At 44.2% G+C, this 22162-nt stretch overlaps 1 protein-coding gene across 2 annotated transcripts in view; it reads right to left on the minus strand.

The window, feature by feature from the left end:
- The window catches only part of Foxp1 (forkhead box P1), a 601333-nt gene that overhangs the window by 571018 nt on the left and 8153 nt on the right, over nt 1–22162 (minus strand). The window contains exon 1 of one of the 2 annotated variants that reach the window (XM_029478348.1): nt 20984–21957. The exons of the other annotated variant lie outside the window; for it this stretch is intronic. The gene's annotated coding sequence lies outside the window, so the exon portion shown is untranslated. Of the gene's footprint in view, nt 1–20983; nt 21958–22162 lie in introns of those variants that run through there. 2 annotated transcript variants of the gene reach the window in all.

A 22162-nucleotide genomic window follows, 5' to 3' on the forward strand; every position in this document is an offset into this window, starting at 1 on the left:
ACACACACACACACACACAGAGAGAGAGAGAGAGAGAGAGAGAGAGACAGACAGACAGACAGACAGACAGACACACACACACCCATGACAATGGCCTAGACAGACAGACGTCGGTGGTCTAAGCCATGAGTCCCACGAATCTTCCCAGGTTTCTCAAGGCACAGCGTATGTATGAAGTCATAATGAACATTTCACCTTCCTGGTTTAAGTAGAACATTGCATTTTTCACTCAAAAACCTAATTTTAATAATTTCAGAGACAACTATCAAAACAGAGGACAGTTCAGTCTCCTTGGGCTGCTAAACACCAATCCAACAAAACCACTGTAAGACACTGACCCGACCCTTCCCATCTCTTCACCGCTACTCTCTACCACTCAGCTACCCAAACAGTGCAGACAGAATTAAAAGAATGAAAATGTATTACTAATGCAAATCCCGATAAGGATTTCCACACTATTTCTTCAAATGTATCAATGGCCTCTTAACAGTTTCCTTCACTCTACATATATACTTCAGCTTTCTGGAACAAAATTATCATGACAACTTCACCACACATGGAAATTATCTTTTAGTAAATAGCTGCCCCTAGAAGAAACCTCATGTAGACAGTGAGAGAAATACATAAAGCGGAGCTCTTGACAAATTAACTCAGCTCCAAACAGAACCACATGAGAACAAATCCACTAGACGCTATTCCACCACGCAGAAACCATGCAAGAAGACAAGAAAAATAAACACGGAGAGACACTTCAATCTATGAGAAGTCAAGCCTCCTTTTGTTTAAATGCCATAACAAGTCCTAAGGAAAATTCAACAAGATGATCAAATATGAAAGACACAAAGCCACAGAGCTGTCACCCTACAGAAATAATTACTAAGAGACTGCAAACGGACTGTCGTTTCTAGCTGTGAACAAACTGTCCTAAAATGCTTGTGAGAAACATCAGAAATAAAGGACCGACTGTTTTCTTGGTCAGAGAGAGAGACACAGATTCTTCAGAGATCATTAGCTAATTCAAACCTCAACCAACCAATAGGAAAATGAAAATTATTTATAGCATAAAATTCAAAAGGTAGTTTAGAAAAACCACCATCACTGAAACGGTGTGGAATCAGCAAAGAGACGGGAGACAAATGGATGGAAATACCGGTCGTTACAAGCATGGGAAGCATCTGAGTGTCCCTGCAGGCCTCAAGCTTCCTATTCTGGGTTATCAGAGAGTTTATCATCTTATTCTTGACTCTTTGGAAACTAGCTGCTGTGACAGCAGGGGCAGCATCCCTCTGATATCTGCTCCAGCGTTTCAGCCTCCTGGCCTTCACTCTCTCCTTTACCACATTACTGCTAAGTTTCCAGAAGGCTAACAGGAAAAATATGAACCATATTGTTTTTATTATTTTTATCTGAAGGCTTGAAGTATTCCTGAAAGTTCTGCTTTGTGGTCAGCAATGCAGATTTCTGACACCTTTGAATGCCATTATCTCTGGCCCATAATATTAACTGAGAAGACAGGCTCTGCCAGGTTTACTAGCATATCTGCTGGGTGTGGTCAGCTCTCAGTTCTCCTGCTCTGTATTGAGTTTTTTAGGTAGCGTTGCCCAGTGTGCCACAGGTCAGAGTTAACTCCATTCTAAGCCCCGAAAAATTCATTACTCAAATGAACGTGTGTGAGCGTTTCTTGTGACAGTGGCCAAATCTAGATACTGTAAAATCGCAAGCTTTATTAATTTCACTTCATTTCTGCACCAGATTTTAATCAGTGCACTTGGGGGGGTGGGGGGAAGCACCATGCAAAGGTTCTTCCCACCAGTAGGAAACATCTACGGATGTCCCAGGATGGAAAGACAAAACTCGTTCACTTTTTCAGGTTTCATCATTAGCTGGTTCATCTTTTTCCCTTTGTCTTTGCTGGAGAAAACAATGTAAGACCCTTCTGTTTTTCATTCTTTTTTCCAGTGATTATAATCTGCTAACAGTGCCAGCAGACACCATACATGCCTCCCTGTGTCCCAGTATTTGATTTATTAATTTTTCCCCAACAGATCATGGACACGTTACAACCAAAATATATAATCATTTTCTTTGCATGTGTGTGAGCACTGAGTGTATGTGTGTGTGTGTGTGTGTGTGTGTGTACTGAGGGGTATGTGCACGAACGCGAACCGCGGCCTGAGGTTGTCAGGCTGTCAGCTCTCTAAAATTTATATATGGAGGCCGGCTCTCCCACTAACCCTGGAGTTCACAGCTTTAAAGACTTGCCCTGAGGAGTCCCTGTGTCTGCTTCCTGTGTTCTGAGATTACAGGCAGGCTGCAACGCCCACCTGACTTTAACCATGGTTGCTGGGAACTCAAACTCCGGTCCTCGGGTTATGCACCAAATGCTTTCCACGCTGAGCCATCCCGTCCTCCTGGCCCTGGAGTTTCCACCTTTTTAAGTTTGGAACCATCACAGAAAACTTAAGCTGCCTTACAAACCAAGCCCATCACCCAATGCCTCAAACATTGCTATAATCTGAGAGGTAAGTGTCTGTGATTATTTAACAGTAGTCTAAACATAAAAATCTTTCTTTTTAGCTGCCTATGAACACAAAAATATTTGGAATGCTGGCCGTTAGGTACAGTTTCTATTCAGGAGACCTCGTTAAGAGTCTGGATGGGAGTTATGAAATCTGCAGCCTCGACCAGGAACGTCTGACTCTACAAGTTTCTTAATCTAGGATGAATAGGCGGTTCACAGTATGTTCTCCAAAAAATTTCAAATTTTATTTCTCCACGGCAAAAACAAATCACTTGCTCTTCAACTCTCTGTAACAAGTACAATCATAACATGAGCATCCTATCTTTGACAGAATGAAATTACAAGAGCTTTAATCGGGTTTCATCAGTTAATTAGATTTAATGAATACTATTATTGGCTTCACCTTCTGTGAGTTTCTTCTTGAGGTGCCCAATGGTAGTGCTTGGGTCTGGCATCCTTCACTGTTTAGAGAAAAGTTCTGTCAAGAGCCCAGCCCCTTAAAAGCCTTCAATTCCTCTTTGGGGTGTGTTTTTAAAGAAATCTTAAAACTCAACATGAGTGAAATTATGTCGGAAAATATCATTTGATCTAAATGAAAAGGCCTGTGTCAGAGTGGAGCATAAACCCTTTGTGGGTGGGAGCCCCAGTCTCCTAAAATAAGTACTAATTTTGAGAAAGACGTGAGACCTGTTGGGAGGGGGAGGTTCCTCTGGGTTTTTCATTTTTAGATTCCAGTGTTTCATTTAGTTCCTCACAAATGCAGAAGAAAAAATCAAAACCATCTCATGGTGACCAGGGATGTGGTTCAGTGGGTAGCGCGCTCACTTAGCCGACTTGATCCCAGCCCTACTCAGGGGTGGTGCAAGCCTGTAATCCCAGCATTCAGGACTCAGGAAGATGAGGATTCAGGGGCATCCTGGGGCACCTAGGGAATTCCAGGCCAGCTGCAGCTAGGTGAGACTTTGTCTCAAAACTAAACTAAACTAAACTAAAATCTCTTTGAAGTTACTGTTTGTGGTCAACCTCCGGGGGTGGGGGGGCGGGGACAGGAGACATAATAGCTCACCGAACAAGTTCTAGTGTTTCGATGTCACCTCTTCCACCAGGTTCCATATAAAACATAATTTTTAAACTTGAACAAACAGTAAAAAGAGATGTTGAGAAGTTCACAGGGTTTGGCAGTGAGAAAGTGCTAATGGCAGCTGTGGCCGAACACTCAGAGAGCATTGGACCCCTCCTCCCTGATGTCCGCAGGCTTTAGCCCTCTAAACACATTTTATGCTCAAGGTCGAGCATAAACCAGGCATCTGTTATTGTGTGCTCAGAAAAGAGCAGAGACAGGGGGATGACTTGTGGGTCACTTTCAGGGATACATTACCTCAATACCATTTGGCAAGCTCCATGCAGAGAGAGAATATCACAGTAATGTCTGCTTACAGTAACACATTTTTTAAAAAAAAGATTTATTATATGTAAGTACACTGTAGCTGTCTTCAGACACCCCAGAATGGCATCAGATCCCATTACGGATGGTTGTGAGCCACCATGTGTTTGCTGGGATTTGAACTCGGGACCTTCAGAAAAGCAGTCAGTGCTCTTAACCACAGAGCCATCTCTCCAGCCCCCAAAGTAACATACTTTTAAAAACAAACTTTATTATTAAAATAACTTGCAAATAATTAAGAACATCATACACCAAATTAACTAGAAGAATACCAGTCTGTGCAATTCAATACTCTATCCAGTTAGGAAAGGAGTCCAGAAGGAAAATCATGGAGCTTCACATGGGCCTTTACATGCTCAGTACTGAATATATTTATGCCCTTATCCACCACCAAAACCAAAAGAAAAAAGGAATCCACAACAGAATGGAGAGCAGAAAAAGAATTAGCTTTCTGTCCTCCTCTTTCCTATCTTGTCTATTACCTGCATCCAGTCCTTCTGTATCTAGTTATATCTGGCCTTTCTTATTCTCTTTTCTTCATATTGTACCCATATATACAGTTGCTTACACACATGCATATATTTTTTTGGCTAGATTCCATATAAAAGAGAGAGCGTGCAGGTTTTCTTTCTGAGATGATGTGACCTCACTGAATATTACAGATCCCAAGCCCATCCCCTGCCTTGCAAATTTTGTGATTTTGTTTTTTCTTTAGAGCTGAGTATTATTCCATGTTTTTATATATAGTAATTTTTATTAACCGTTCATCTGCTGACGAACAACTAAGCTGCTTCCAACCCTTTGCTCTAGTGAATAAAGCAACAATAAACTGAATTCCATACCCCCTTTCACCTAGAAAACTGTGAGAACTAAAAAGGGAGAGCGCCCATTCATCTAGTGTTGAATTAAGTAAAGACAGCGAGTAAAAACCGTCACAAGCTTTTAAAGGAAATAATCGGAATAGAGTGGCCAAAAAGACGTCACACTTCCAGCACGTTTTGAACTGTGTTCTGGTTTCCTTTTCTTAAACTGTGATAAAACACTCTTGACCATAAACAACTTGATAGGTAAAGGACTTACTTCACCTTATAGTTCCAAAAGACATTCTATCACTGAAGGAAGCCAGGGCAGAAACTCGAGGCACATCCAGAGTCAGGGACTGAAGCAGATGCTACGGAGGATGGCCGATAGCTAGATTGGCTGCCAGGCTCAAGACCAGCCATCTTTCTTCCTCAGCCCAGGCCCACCTGACAAGGACTGGTTCCACCCACACTGGGCTGGGCCGTCCTCCATCAATTAGCAAGCCAGACAATGCCCTACAGACATGTCTATAGACTAATCTGATAGAAGCAATTCTTCAACTGAGGTTCCTTCTTCCCAGGTGTATCAAACTGCAGCCAAGATTTGCTATCAGTGTGGTAAAGCCAATGAAACTCTGCACGCGGATGCTCCTGCCACATTCTGCATGTGGGCTAAGACTGGACGAAAAGGACAGGACCAAAACAAACCAAGGGTTCCATGAATCCTGTTAACTGCCAGGGACCACAGCAGCCCTCAGGAAGCATTTTACAGAGAAGATTTACAGAGAATGAATGGTCCCAGGGTAACCTGAACAGAAGCAAGAGATAAAACTGCTTAATCTCATTTATAGGTGTTTAATTCACAAGAATGGATTAAAAAAAATACATACACACATTAAAGTACAGAAAACATGGTAATAACCATTTTACATATGCATATATTGATCTGTGTGTGTGTGTGAGAGAGAGAGAGAGAGAGAGAGACAGACAGACAGACAGACAGACAGAGACAGAGAGAGAAAGTGTGTATGCATGCACGCCTGGTGTGCATGTGCAGATCAAAGGTCAACATGGAACAGATTTGTCAATTGGTCTCCCTACTGTTTTTGGAGACCAAGTCTCTCAGTGAAACTGGAGCTCACCAGTTTTGCTAGAGCTGCAGGCCAGTGAGCCCCAGGCTCCTCCTACGCAGGCTGGGGTTACAGGAGTGCACCGCAGTGCTAGCCTTTTACATGGGTGATGGGGGTCTGAGCTCTGGTCTTCATGTTTGTAGACCGAACAAGCAACTTCACTGACTCAGCAAACTCCCTAAGGCCTACAGCGCAGTGGTTTAAAGACCATCACCTCAGGAGACACACTGCTAGCTGGAATTACTAAACTCACAATAGATTGTCCATCAAGCACCAGGACATGACCCAACCACTAAATGTTTTTCTTATGGCCAGAAGGTAAGACAAAGAATCTTTACAATTAATTATTCTAAAAACTGGGCCTATACAAATGATCTTTCTGAATAAGTAACTGGAAAATGACTGGTTTCCAGTTTGAGTTAAGAGGGAAATGGCAGAATTAGTTAAGTAATATTTCTAGAGGAAATCATTATGAACAATTTGGGCAGCCCCCAGACTATTGCCTTCTATATATCAAATGGTGAATTTATACGTTTCCCTGAACAAAGGCTTGTTATATAATAATAATTGTTTCTCTCCAACTATAGCAACAAAACACTGGTTCCTCTAAAAACAAACAAACAAAAAGCTCCTGCAAACTCACTGTCAACCTTGGTTAAGTCTGAGTTAGGAATTATCAGTATCTACCATATCTGGGCACAGTGCATCTACTTAAGAGAGTTGACTTCCAAGGTCATGGCTGCCTGCACCTGTAACTTTGTTCCTGCATTGTACAGGCAAGCAGGAATTGAGGAAAAGGCCAACAGCGCCCCTTTGGGACCAAACAACCTTTTCACAGGGGTTGCCTAAGACCATCAGCTGTTTACATTAAAAGGTATTTACATTCGGATTCATAACAGTAGCAAAGTTACAGTTATGAAGTATCAATGGAAATACTGTTATGTGGGGGAGGGGGTCACCACAACATGAGAATTCATATTAAAGGGTCAAAACATTAGGAGGGTTGAGAACCACTGCTATAATGTGGCAGCATTGTGTCTGCTCCCCTAGTTGCCATAGCTACCAGGTCAAGGTACTCTCTACTCCAAGATGGAGATCGCCTCATACCTGGAGAGAAAGCCACACTACATAAGAGCAAAGGCCCACCATTACCCTTGATGGCCGGAATGACCTTAGTCACCATAACCTGTGTATGGCTGACTATTCCCTAGACAGTGAGCTGCTATGGAAGTACCATAATTTTTCTATCTTTGTATTTCCCACTCACAGAGCATAACCTGTGTTATACAGAAGCAGGAATGGTCATCGAAGCAAGTCATTCAGACTATCCCCAGATCCCAGTGCATGGTGGTGACTCGCACACATGGGAAAGAGCAGTGAGAACAGTGAGAAACTGGAGTCCTCCACATTGCCGTGGGAATGGAAAGCAGGCGGGTGGGAGGCTCCTCAACGGTTAAACGCAGCAGGTACCATATCCCAGCAATTCCACTTAGGTATGTACCCAGGAGAACTGAAAACATACGTCCACACAAGAACCCATACGTGAATGCTCACACTAGCCTTGCTTGAAAAAGCCACAAGCCGAAGACAGGCCAAGCATCTATCAACACATGGATGAAAAGCACAGCCAATATATACAATGGGATGGTACTCAGCCCTAAGGAGGGATGGAGTACTGACTCATGCTACAACATGGATAAACACTGGAAACATTATACAGACATGCAAGGCCACACAGATAACTCCACTCACAGGCAATATCCAGAACAGACAAGATATAGAGTGAAAAGTATGTCAGACAGCTGCCTAGGGATGAGGAGATGGGAGGAGAGGGAAGAGGCTGCTAAGTGGTAGGCAGGGACCCTTAACCAGGGGGTCTCTACCTTCCTAGTTTTTTTCCATTACTTGAGATCGGACACAGACTGAAATTCTTAAATGGGTATTTTGGGAGAGAGACACTCATGTCATTTTATCATAGCACATTGTACTAATTACTGTTAATTTCTTTTTTTAAATTTATTTATTATATGTAAGTACACTGTAGCTGTCTTCAGACACTCCAGAAGAGGGCATCAGATTTCATTACGGATGGTTGTGAGCCACCATGTGGTTGCTGGGATTTGAACTCAGGACCTTTGGGAGAGCAGTCGGCACTCTTAACTGCTGAGCCATCTCGCCAGCCCTACTGTTAATTTCTTGCTGAGCCTCATCTATAAATTAAACTTTAACCTAAGTATACAAGGGTCAGTCCCATAGACTGAGCATGCAGAAGGCACTTTAGAATAGATGACCCATGGGTGAGAGAGACTGTGTGTGACCCCAGACAGCATCCATACCCACCGGACTCCATCGCCTTTATCCCAGGACATCCTCTGTGTTGTTCCTTCACTGCCCACATCAAGGCCACATTTCCACTTTCATGGACGGGGAGGAGGAAGAAGAAACGTCAAGTCAGCGGGGCAATGAACAAGCTGACATTTTTCCTCTTTGCAGAGCCAGAGCTGCTATCCACTGCTGCAAACTGTGTGTCCTACTCCGCGGCAAAAGAAAGTGGCCAAATGTGAAAACCTGATGAGAGCTCGGGTTTAGAACCAAGACTCTGCAAATAAGGCTCTGCCTTGGACTTCTGCCTCCTATGCTGGGAAGCCACAGCAGGATCTGAAAGCATTCAACTAGAGTCCACTAGATGGCTGCTCTGCCCTCACTGTGGGCCCCACCCTGGCAACCACTGGAGGCCCTGTGATGGGCCTAGGGCTCACCATGTTCTAGGCCCTCTGCCCTGTGCTAAGTGTGTTACAAGCCTTCCCTTTGCTAATCCTCACCACCAGCCGTATGGGCTCAACACTAAGGTAGCATTTTGTGGGAAAGGAAAATGAAGCAGAGAAATGTATAATAGCAGGGCAGTGTCATGTGGCCTGTGAGTGGTGAGGCTGGGGGTCAGAACCTGACCTTCAGGCTCAGAATCTGAGGCACTATGTGTGGAACGGGACTCACCAATGCACGGTGATCCTGCTGCTCCTGGGCACAGTCACAGACACCACTACATTCACCTGTGCCTGAAGGCTGAGGCTGGGCCTGGCTGGGCCCTGCCCACACTGTCACATTATGCCAGCAAGCAGAGGGTGCAGAGAAACCTACCCAAGGTCATGCAAATACTGACTACTAAACAAGACCTGATCCCGCTCTGTCTGGTTCAGACAATGAAGTCTGGTTGTTCATGCTCAGGTCTGTAGCTAACCTGTGGTTTACCAACCTCACGGTTATATGACCAGGACCAAAGAACCATGCTCTTCCGTTCACTCCTTGGAGACAACAGGAAAAGATGAGCAGTGCCCTTGGGAAATGAGACTTCTAGATAAATCAGTACGAACCTAGTAAGGTCAAAGTAAAGGAGCCAGTCTGGCCATGCAAGACAAGGGGAGTGTGTGTGTGTGTGTATGTGTGTGTGTGTGTGTTTGTACATGTATGTGTGTGCACAGCCAGTGAGCAGTCACAAAGAACCAAGCTCTGCCAGGTCTCTTGCTGCTTTATGGGGTCACACAAGTGGACCGAGATGATCTTTCAGCCAAGGCAGGAGATGTATGGGTACTCCACACACATACCTGTTGCCAAAGGTAGAGAGGACCCTCCCACAGAGTGGGTTAATCTGTGTAAACTTTATTCAATGCACTCTATGTCCAAGAGGTCACCAGAACTAGGTCAAGAACAGAGGGACTTTATCTCTTCTACAGACAGGACAACCATGGGCTTTTCTGAAATCTTATGACAAAGACCAGAGTAAACCTGAAAGACAGCACTCTTTCTGGATATAGCACTGGTCAACTGGAGGCGCACACAAACATTTGGAAAGCCCAGTTTCCAAGCCTCAGGTCTGAATGAGGAAGTGTAGAATGGAGTCTCAGGCTCTGAGGCCTTTCAGCTCTAACCCAATGCTCCTTCTCTGCAACGGCTGAGGATCTTCAACAATAGTGTGACATTCTAGGGCCCCTGGAAAGAAAGATACAGCTGTGTGTTCATACCAACCTGCTCCCAGAGCCAGAGTTTGCCACCCACACCTTCAAAGGAGCCTTGCAAGCTGATGCCAACCAGTGTGACTTCCCCCTTACAACCCTCCTGGCACATGTGAATGCCCAGGGCATGCCAGATTACTGGTAAGGTGATAACGGTGGTGGCATATACCTGCTTGGCACCATTGGAATGAGGCTCCCTTGGCCCACCTAAGGTTTCACTTCCTGTTATCTGCACCTACCCCAGTGGTAGAAGAAAACAGAAACACCCAGCAAACCCAGATGTCAGAAGCTTAGCCAAAAGCAGAGACTCGGCTAAAACAAATCAACCCAACTTTCAAAACACAGCGAGACAATGAACTTGGGTCTCCGTTGCCTATATCTCGGGGATGAAGTGTTGTCTTCCAACTTTGAATCATCCTTGCAAAATCCATCCTTCCTTCTGAGCTTTGCCCACTTCATACACCTTTTAGCCAAAAAAGATGCACACATAATAAATCAAAAGAGTAACATGTACACTGATGGCATTGGCAGAACTAATTTAGTCGACAGAACAAATGAAATGTGTTAGATTATGTCTGGTTAGGGTTCCCTGTTGGTGGTTATTGTTAGGGTTTTGTTTGTTTGGGATTTTTTGTTTTGTTTTTTGTGGGGGATGGGGGATGTTTTGGTTTTGATTTGGTTTAGTTTTTGTTTCATTCTCTTTGTTTTGTTTTGTTTTGTTTTGTTTTTCATGGTAAAGTTTCTCTGTGTAACCCTGGTCATTCTGGAACTCATTGTGTAGACCAGCTTGACCTCAAACTCATAGAGATCCACCTGCCTCTGCCTCCCAAGGGTTTTGTTTGTTTTTGGAGCTGGAGCTTCACACTGTAGCCCAGGCTGACATGAAACTGTACACAGCCCAGGCCAGCCTCAAATTCACAATCTTTCTACCTCAGCCTCCCAAATGTTGGCAGTACAGGCATGCCCCACCATATCAGGCTATTATACACATGCACTTATCAAAGAGAAAAGCAATGGAGAAGTTAAAAGCCCCAACAAGCATTGACCAATTCTTCAGCCCACAGTGCCTGGATTCAGGCTGTAGGTGTTCACCACAGCACAGTGGTGTGACTGGACATGAGAACAAGTGAGATCAGGATTCAGTTACACACCAGCCGGTGCTCCAAGCTCAGGGTCCTCAGCCCTAACCCAACTTTGTGTAACAAGAATGAAATGGTTTTAGCAGAGCTTGGGTTTGTTCTAATGAATTGAATTGGGAATTTAAATTTCACTGTGAATGCTAACAATCCTTTGGGGAAGTTACTTTCATTCTTTCCTGAAGAGATGGGCAAATGGAGAGAAAACCACTCAGGAGTCAGGTCTGTTGATGTAGTGAAGGGTCAGAAAGTGAGAGTTCATATTCTTTACAGCACAGGTCAGCATTCCCCAAGCAGACACTGTACAAGGACCCCAGGCCCTCAGCACGTGGTAAGGCGATTCCATCAGTAAATTCCTCATGGAACTCACCACAAGGATGTCTGATTTAGATTTTAAGCAATTTGTTGTATACAATTTACTCTCTCAAGGAGTCTTGCTAACTATACATATTTTGTATGTGTGGGGGTGGGGGTAGAGCTAAACAGACTCTTAATAAGAAATTCAAATCAAGGCGACACCTGCCTTCTGGCCTAATGGAAAAATCAATCTGTCAGGTCTTAATTAAGTACCCAGGCTAGAAAAAGGCCCCTGCTCACTCTTTGTATACTAACCTCCCAGATTTTAGGTAGTCAACTGTAAACAAGGGCTCTGTGATTCAGAAATCAGAACTACCATAAAGAAGGCTCATTGGATTCTGGGCAGTCATATATTTAGTAAACCAAAGATTAGAGATGAATGAGGTAAGACCGTTGACAAGGAATCTTGTGAATAATGAATGACATTGGTTTTGGGCATCCAAGTGATATTTGCATCAAAACACCTGAGGTTATCCCAAAGCAAGCTGGGGCAGCTGGTGGTCAGAAAGGAATGTTTGCTGGCCCAGTGCTAATTCTGAGAAAATAGATGAAAAGGTAAATAAATATGGAACTTATAAACAAGTGAATGGCTGAATGAATGAATGAGCAAATAAATAAATAAATACACATATTTTACTTCTACAAGGGTAAATAAAATTCCTCACATCCCCTTCTATGTTTCATACCATCCCTAAGAATGGAATTGCAGAGGTGAGAACTCCGACTGGTGACCCGGGAAATGACTTCAGCCAGGAAAGTGCTCATCCGGCAAGCATGAAGACCTCAGATGGACCACCAGTATCTCTGTCAGGCGTAGCCACATACTCTTACTATCTCAGTGCTGGGAGGCAGAGACCATGGGTCCCTAGGGCTCACTGAGCAGCCAGCCGGCCTACCTACTTGGCAGGCTCTAGGCCGCTGAGAGAGTTATCTCAAAACAATAAGGTGAACTGCACCTGAAGAGCAACTCTCGGGGTTGGCCTCTAGGTTCCACACATGTGCCCGTGGGAAAATAATGTAATTCAAGTCTAAAACCAGAGAGAAACCCCTTAGGTTGTCTAACTTTGGGACCACTGCAGTAGCATCAGTAGTTGCCATAGTGATTACAAAGATGATATACAACGGGCATCCAATGGAAATATGAAAATACCCTGAAGGAAGGTTCTTGTGCAGCCGAACCATCCCTGCTTAAGGGACCACAGGGGTCACTCTCTGTGGCTGATTTGTGCTTCCTTTTCTCCTACTAGCACAGCCTAGGCTGATAAAGTCATCCCTTGTTCTTTGTGGGAAACACTCCAAACCTCAATTGGTCCCATAAGAACATCCTCCTATAAATCACAACGTGTGTGATACCGATTTCCCTCCCTGCTACCTCCGAAGGCCACAGAGACGAAGAACATCCATCCCAGCCAGTCCTCTGCATGCTCTACACAAACTCTTTACAGCCCTTCCCCTTGGCTCTAGACAGTCAGAGCACCAGAAGAGTTGACCCCATCCTTGCACGGAGGAAATGTAGGCACAAGCTGGAAGAAAGGAAGAAAGTTCAAAGGGTTAAGAATTCCTTTTGTCAGCTCTCGTCATCAAACAACCACAGGGAAAGGAAAACATGACTACAGTGCCTTGTCATAAAAGGTGAACTCAGGTCATTGGAAGAATAACTATTACCAACACACAACCACCAAAATACAATGTTTGCATGGGCTGATGATACTTTGATAAAGGCTTTGCTCACGTGCACCTCCCGCTGGCCAACACCAGCCACTGGCCCTGCCAGTAAGACCGTCAAACTCAAGAAACCTCTTGAAACTCAAATAGTAACTACTCACTCAGGATGCCAGAATCTAAGATGTAGAAACTTGAAACCAGTTACAGAAGAGACTCAAAACCACTTGGTTCAAGGTGATGCAGTTAATAGTTTAAAATTCAGAATTAGCTAATTAATTAATTAAAAATCCCTTCTCAGCTTCCAACTCAAGGCTTGAGCCCCCATAAGGGAAGCTCATCCCCCTAGACAGTACACCCTTGCTGGCTGCTAGAGCATCTGCATCCTCAGGCTTACCGGCTGACTTGGGTCAACTGTTCGAGAGCATGAATAATTAACTCCTCAAAGCAGAAGCACTCTCTCTGCACGTTCCCTAATTCACACACTGGAATAAGACAATAGATGCTGGCTCTTTCCGGAGGCTGAAATCCAATTTAACATCCAGAAACCTCCTTCGGGAATAAAGGCCAGGGCAGGTGACCGAGTAGAGGCTAATGGGGACAGAAGGTAGTCAAAAGGTGAGAGCCCAGGGGAGGACTAAAGGAAAGAGAGAAACGCAGTAGGGTACATGGGCAGAATCAAAGCCTTGAAAGCCAACACTACATCATCTTGCAGAGAAGACCCTGCATCAGTACGGTGGTGGTTGTGAGCAAAGCTACCACCCCACTTCTCTCTGACTTTGCACCACATGTCTCTGGTCTACTTCACGTTCTGTGTCTTTACTGAAAGTTCAAAGGGTTCATGGACTCAAACTTTCTACACGGTCAGAGGAATTTGTTTCATAGAATTCTGGCACTCTGACACCTAAGATCCTGCTTCTCCAAAGTTGATATGGAGAGAAGAGACAAAACAGTTGTTTATCATTTTGCCCAAAATCCATGCCCCAACCTGCAATCCAACATGATGCTGTCAACAGAACACAGGAAAAGCAAGACACGGGTGCCACTGAGAGACTGAATGGCCCATAACAGGATCATGTAGCCATAACTAACCTCAGGAGCTGTGACCATGCAAACACTCTCTCAAATCACTCCCTGATACTTTACACTATGTTACCCACAATCGGGCCCCTGACTTCCATCAACATGGCTCTAAAGGCCTACGCTATACATCTCAGGACTCCTATAGACACACCAAACAGCAGAGAACATCTGGCCTTCCTGGTACGGCTCTCAGAAAGAAGCAAATGACATATAAATACATTTACTGAAGGATGAAGTAGTCATTATCAATTACATAGGATACATTATATGAGAAAGTGCCCCTGGGATGGAGACGTAGCTCTGTGGTAGAGCTCTTGCTCAGCCTGCCCACAAGCCTGGGCACAATCTCAGCACCACCGACCTTTGTTACAGTGAGAAGTCAAGTCTGATGGGTGGGGGCTGACAGTTCAGAGGGAGCCTGCCATGATAAGGACCTAAGCTTCTACACACCACCTATGTAAAAAATAGCCACGATGGCATGTGCTTGTAATCTAGCACCAGAAAGGTGGAGACGGGTGGATCCCTGGGGCTCACTAGCCAGCCTAGATTAACTGGCAAACCCTGTAAAATTGTTTGTCATTTTCCAAAAATATATCCATATGTCCATACAGTATATAGCTATGTACACAAACACATTTCCCTTAGATACATGCATGTAAATTTATACATCAATGTCACATCCCCTCTCTAGATTCCAGTCTCCTAGGGACAAAGGTGCGACTGGCTTGGAGCATCAGTGAGGTCCTATGGAGAGCTGACATGTCCGCCACCCCTACCTATGACACTAGGATGTCAAAAGCCCAGCAAACTCCCCCATTAACACTGCATAGCTCAAAAACAAACTGGCTCCCACTTGCCTCCTCATTCCAATACAAAACTTTTAATGCTCACTTGGCAAAGGAAAAGAGAAAGAAAATACTTTTACAGATACGTATATAGATAATGGATATGACAAGCTACAAATAGTTTAAAGACATCATTTCTGACTTAGTTATTGTAAAAGTAGCCCACAGTCTAAAGATACTTTTCAGGGCTCAAGTTCAAGGTCAAAAGAAAGGGTCACCCTTTTTGATTCTCTGTTCACATGTGGAAGCATGGTCAGGCCCCCTGGGAGTTCCCTAATCAAGAAGAGAAGAAGGTGCCAGAGCCAGGCTCCTCTGTGACCACCCAGGATCTGCACTGTACACAGGTGCTGGAAGATCCTGCGAGATCGCATAATTAGGAGCATTAAGCAATCATCCTGCACTCAGGCTGTTGGAGAAAGGAAAAGCAGGGTCTGGGCGACGCTTTGGGAGATAAATTCCACAGCTTTTCACCAAGTTGAAATCTTGGCTTTGGACACACATAAAAATGAGCCTGGCTGATCTTAGCTCCCAGTGGATATCTGCCAGATCGCAATGGTTGACCCAGTTGGCCCGCCTTACCACAGGGAAGACCACTGTTGGAAGAGCAGATGGCAGAGCTGGACAGAGCCAGCATGGGCCCTGTACAAGGGACAGAAGCAAGGGAAGGCAGGACTCACTGGCCCCGACCAGGGTGCCACTGTGCTTTCCAGAGAATCTATAATAACGCATCCTTGGAAGAAGTGTTCTCCAAACAGGCTCCCATCAGACTCTCTCATATCTTTCAATCACCAGTTCTTACAGCCTATAAAACACAGCTCATTATTCTCTTTTTCTCTCTTGTCACTTAGTACAACTATGCATCAACAAAACAAGTGCTGACACCCATTTACAGAGACTCAGTATCGGCTACAGATTAGGTTCACTGCTTCCCAGAAGGTCTAAAGATGCCATGGTACCAGTGCAACTAACGCCTCGCTGAAAAATCACGACCGAGTACAACCTTCTTTGCTACAAGCAAGCCACTTTTTGCCTAAATCAAACCTGTTGTTTAATGGCTAACAAGCTCTACTGTCCACACTGAACATGTCCCTCATTCCCAAAGAGCACTGTCCAAACATTCCCTTCTGTTAGATTTTCCTCCCTTCTGCAGAGAAACATTGGCTACCTTTAGAATATTTTGTTTAACATCTCCAGCCATTTGTGCTATTTACTGAGTACCTGATACTCTAATAAAATGTCAGCACAAATAACCAAGTTGTCCAGGAAAAAAAAAATCGTAAGTTTTCCCAGCCCTCTCTGGCTTGACAAGGTAAACATTTCGAGATGGCCTCTGTTAGTCCTGCTGACACAAACGCCTTTTCTCTTTCCTCTCAAATTACCAAAGATTATCATTTTACTCTGCAATGAGCCTGATGAAATTGAAACTCTGTACATCAGAATTAAATATGTTCCATCTACTCAGAATGAACAGTGCATTATTTATCACTAATACTTAATGACAAAAAGAGAGAGAGAGAGAGAGAGAGAGAGAGAGAGAGAAAAAACCCGGATAACTTTCCCCGATTATACCGCTGATGACATCCCGCCTCGCACCATCGATTCTCATGGTCATTAGCATAATCTCGGAGCCTCAACTCCAGCTTCTGCAGCAAGTTTGGTAACAGAGCTGAAAGTAGACACGCACACTATTTTAAAAACATGTTCTGATTCCCATCTAAGCATATCTTTATTTATATGGCTTTCTTACCATCAAAATGCCAGCCCTTTAAATTATGCAGAAATCACTTTCTCCACTGAAGAACAAGGTGCTACATCATACCAAGGCTACAGACGTATAAAGAGCCTGTTAATTCAACGTCGCTCTTTAACTCGCTACCCTGCATATGCAACTCTGAAGTTCTAAGCCAACCCTTTAAATAAGAATGAGGAAATGGACAGGCTCCTTCAAATGAACGCCTATTTCCCCACTCCCACCCCTCCCTAACAGAAAAGGCCAGCCACTTGGAAGATTATTTTTACTCGAACCCGCTGATAAATGGTTGAGATTATTTAAGGTTATTTTCCTCTGAAAGTACACACAAATAAGCAAATTACAGAATAGGAGTCAGGAGTGAAGGCTTAGCCCACATTTTATACTGCTAGGTTTAGGGTTCAAATGTCAAGCATTTGTTTTGGGTTAAAATTCAACACTACAAATGGGTCACATGGAAAGGGGAGCTCGGGAGCTGGAAAGCTAGCCCAGGGGGAAGAGCATGTGTTGCTCTTGTAGAAGACCCAGGTTCAATTCTTAGCTCTCACACGATGGCACATAACCTTCATCACTCTGGTTCCAAGGGATCTGACTTTCTCTTATGACCCTCCCCCTCCCCATCTAATATATATGCATACATACATAGCTAAAATAAGAAAGGAAAAAGGGAAGTTAGCTACTGCTATACGTACCCATATGGAAGAATTTCACTAGCTATACCAAATACATTTTTTTAAAACCAGGTTGTCAAAGAATACATACAGTAAAATACTATAATATAAACCTTTGCACATGAATGTAAGATCCTCTTAGGAGGAATGCATACTTTATATATTAAACATGTGTGTTTAAACATTGCCGGGCGGTGGTGGCGCACGCCTTTAATCCCAGAACTTGGGAGGCAGAGGCAGGCGGATTTCTGAGTTCGAGGCCAGCCTGGTCTACAGAGTGAGTTCCAGGACAGCCAAGGCTACACAGAGAAACCCTGTCTCAAAAAGCAAAAAAAAATAAATAAATAAAAATACACACACAGAGCAAAAACCTGCCAACTGAGTATGATGTCCCTCCTCTGAAGAGATGAGGACAGGTGAGACCAGCAGCCTTTTACCAAACCACTGTGACTTTCAAAGCTGAGCTACAGACACAAAATGCTCCAAATAACTATTCTTTGTTCCTTCGGTGCCTTACATATTTCATAACCCAAATTTAAAAATACAAACATATAGCTTTTAAGACAAAGGTCTGTCCAATACTTTCCTCTAAAGTCTTCCTCACTGATGGATGGAGCCAGCAACTTTGCACTCGGCAGTGACCCTAAAGCCTTGTGTCCCCAAAACAAATCTATTTCCAAGGCTTTCAAAATCACTTAGTATTACCTCATGCTTAAGGAATTCTTTACCAGTAGGACTATACGATGGGAAAGTCATCTCTACCACAGAAAGTTTCTATATTTAGTAAAAGTAACTGTCCTGTTTCCGAAGCAAAACAAAACAAAAACAGGACTCTGAACTGAGACGTCTCCTCGGGGATCTGTGCAGTGTTCAGTTGCTAGGGATGCCAGCAGTCCCTGTGTGTGACATCAGAACACAGAGAGGACAGAGGAACTTCTGCCTGGTGGGGAGGACCCTCCCATGCAGGTCCTGGAATGTTTAGAAACCTTGCTGGAGTTAACTCAGACAGAGAGGTGGTGATGGCAGAAGCAGCCCCGCCCCTTGCCGACCCCTGCCCCATAACTCCCTTTCCCACCCCCAGCCTCCACCCCTGTCCACAGTGAGGAAGAGAACTTGCTCCTGGTACACTGAACCCAAGTGAGAGCCTCATATGTACTGTTAGCGTGCATCCTGCTGCAACCAAAGCCATTATTTAGAAAAGACAGCACATTTAGACAGCCGAACCTTCCTTAAACACAGAGAGGACACACGCACAAAATGGAAACAAATCTGGAAGCATACCAGAGAAGCCCCTGCAAGAAACTATTTTAATACATGTGTTTTTTCTCCCACCCTCTCTGCACCATACATGGACAGTGATAGTTTCTCAAAGTGCAGTGTCCTCTACTTTACAATGTTCGACAACCTGTTCTCTGTGTAATTAAACACAGCCAACTTCCTATTCAAAAATCACTAGAACACATCACTAAAATGGGACTGCTATTGATTCCCTAATGAAATATCAGTTAATTACTTAATCTTTCTTAATGAAATGATTAACATCCTTTCAACAAGCAAGACACCTCAGTCACCAGCACGCTGAGATTTCCAGTGCTGAAGTTTAACCTACTGGAGAATTTTTTTTTAAGTGCATAAACATTTGAACAGAAGCAAACGAACTTTGTGTCACCTAATTATCCCAAAGGGCACCAGAACCCAGCATCAACCTAAATGGAAAGTCCTAAACAGCAAGAACAGTTTTCAGCTGTTATTAAAATGAGGCCACACCAGAATTAAAATGCAAATTAGAAAACCAGTTAAGAGAACTCTGGGTAACTTCAAAAGGTCCATGACAAACACAGACCCCACCCACACCCAAAAGTCAGGACAACTTTCACGTAGGTAACTCTTGGATCTGAGTAGGGAGAGCTACAGCTGAAGAGCTAAGTAACTGCACAGGCCTCCTTAGCACCTGATCTCCCTTATCTCATAATCTTGGAGGAGGCATTCTTGATAGGATTCACATCTGTATTTGTGTGGCATCCTTGGCTGGGCTCTTTCCACCAATATCTGTGCATGTCCCATCACATACACAGAGAATCTCCCAACATGCTTAGGGAAATCAAAATACTTGTGCCAGCAGGTTAATCTAAGGAATAGACAGTTTAGATCTTGAAATCAAACTTGAATGATGAAAGTAGAGAGGAAATCCCAGAATGCCATTTGATGGCAACTAACAGCCATAAGGTGATCACATCACCCAGGAATACGGAGGGAGACGAATCATGAAGGGGAAGACCACACGCTTGGTAGAAGGAAATGACACTCTGCAATGTTCCTTCTTCTTGGCTGAACCCTGAGGCTCTTATGTAGCCTGTGCATCCCAAAGCCATGTTTCCTTCCATGTCTGACTCTGAGAAAGAAGCTTGCCCACCTTTGTTAAGGATTTACAGTGGCCACACATGCAAATCCTCCTGCAGGGTGGCAGCAGGTACTTCTGTGATTCTCGAGCACTGAGGTAATCAGTCTGCTTTCTCCTCTCCCTGCCTCATGCCCGTGAAAATGTGGGTGGTGTTTTCCTCAAGCACAAAGCCTGGCCCCATCCCATATGTGGGGAATCAGGAGCTGTGTGACCTCTGTGTTTGAACTACAGCCCTTTTGAGAGCTCATGGTGGGTTAAAAACAATTGGTCTTCACTCTAAATACAAACAACAACAACACAGGACTAGCTTCTAAACAAAAATTGTCAGTAACCCCCAGCAGGGTAGGCTTTGGTGCCTCCCTCCAGTGACAGCAATCACCGGGGACCATGGGTCTCCATTCTGTAGGCATCTGAACTACATCAGAAATGTTACAAATGTACTCTACTTGTGAGTCATCAATAATTATGATTCAAGGGCTGGGCAGATGGCCAGTGGCTTTAGTGTTTGTTCTACAAGCAGGGACCTGAGTTCAGATCCAGTACCCAGGTAAAAGCCAGGAGGGGCTGCATGCACCTGTAACTCTAGCACTCTGATAGGAAAAGACACATATGCTCACTGGCCAGGCAGCCTACCTGAAAAAGAGCCAACTCCAAGATCAGAAAGAAGCCCCATCACAAGGAAAGAAAGCAGAAAGCAATAGATAGAACAGAATACCTGGCCTCCTCCTCCTGGCTCAGTACACACCGGTGCACACATACACACACTCAAGAGTTCTGATTCACGAATGAGTACCTTAATTAAACTATCCTATCCATATGCATTCTCAAATTCATTCTTTGTCTGTTTGTCTGTCTGTCTGTATCTCTCTCTCTCTCTCCCTCCCCCATCCCCCTCTCTCTTACACACACACACACACACACACAGGTGAATAAAGAGACTTGTTGGCTGCCTCAGGTTGTGGTGGTGCACACCTTTAATCCTAGTGATCAACCCTTGGGAAGCAGAAGCAGGCAGATCTGAGTTCGAGGGCAGCTTGGTCTACAGAGCGAGTTCCAGAAGAACCAAGACTACATAGTGAAACCCTGTCGTGGAAACAAACAAAATCCCCACAAGCCTGCCTGCAACCTCCATCCACCCCTAATAAGAGCATCTACCTGGATCTCTGTGCTCACCTTGCTCAGGGGATGCACGGCTCCAGCAAAATGGACAAAACACTCTTCCTCTACGCACTTCACTCACTGACCTGAAACTGTAAAACAAGCCCCTGTTGTTGAATTACTGAGCTCAAAGGATAGCCCTCCATCACGGAACTCACAGGCAAGAGCCTTGAAGAGACTGGAAGCAGACAAAGTAATGCTGGGATGTATGGGTGAGAGGAAGACATTGGGAATCCACACTAGCTTTGATGCTGGAACTAGAACCCAGTGTTCTAGTCATTGGGCAAAGCACACGGTTAGTAAAAACCAGCTCTACCTGGCAAAATGGCACCGGTGACAAATAAGCATGTATCCAGACACAAAATTCAGAAGACAATCCCTATTTTAAAGGAAGGGAATCTGCTCTAAAATATAAACAGGCATCCTCAGCAAACCGTTCTTGTCTTCTGTTAGAGCCTCTGAAAGCCACGCTAGCCTTTAACATCTTCAAACAGGAGGACATGCTTGCCAATCAGTGGCCCCTCCACCTCAGCTACTGATTTAACAGCAATCTGAGAGAATAAGCCCATCCCAGAAGGATCCTGTAGGGAAAGACTGGAGTAGTAAACAGAACTCTGGAACAGGATTGTGTGTGCATTCGTTATTTCTTTTTTTTTTTCTTTAAAAAAAAAACTATTTTATTAAAACTGTGATTTGGAAAGAAAGTGCAATTAGCTCAGGACAGGCACTGCTGAGATGCACCGAACACACCAGACATATGTAAATATTTCACGGTATCAGTTCCGTTTGAGTAGACCTGTCAGGATATTTACAGGGCTTGACAGTACTTCGGTCTTTAATTAAAATTTTGCCCAGATACTTTAATGTAATTTAAATAGATTATTAGTTGTCAGGATCTAATATAAATTTTGTTTACGATTTAGTTACTTTAAGTACTGGGATTGAGGAAAGTAATTTAACCCAACAACTGAGTGGCCTGGAAGAGCAAGATCAAGCCACAGGAAAGCCCCCAGCATCCCCCGCACTCCACCCCGAGCCTTGCCTGACTACAGCATCATGGGAAACCTCACCAGGTGAAAACAGCTTTCCCCTCCCTCGCACCCCACCCAGTGCCCTCACCAGTGCGTCTGTGAAACAGAATGACTGGGGAGGTCAGAGGCAGGCATGTGCACCTGTTTGGGGTCCTGGCCTTGT

Source organism: Mus caroli, chromosome 6, assembly GCF_900094665.2.
Source record: "Mus caroli chromosome 6, CAROLI_EIJ_v1.1, whole genome shotgun sequence".
Lineage (NCBI taxonomy): Eukaryota > Metazoa > Chordata > Mammalia > Rodentia > Muridae > Mus > Mus caroli.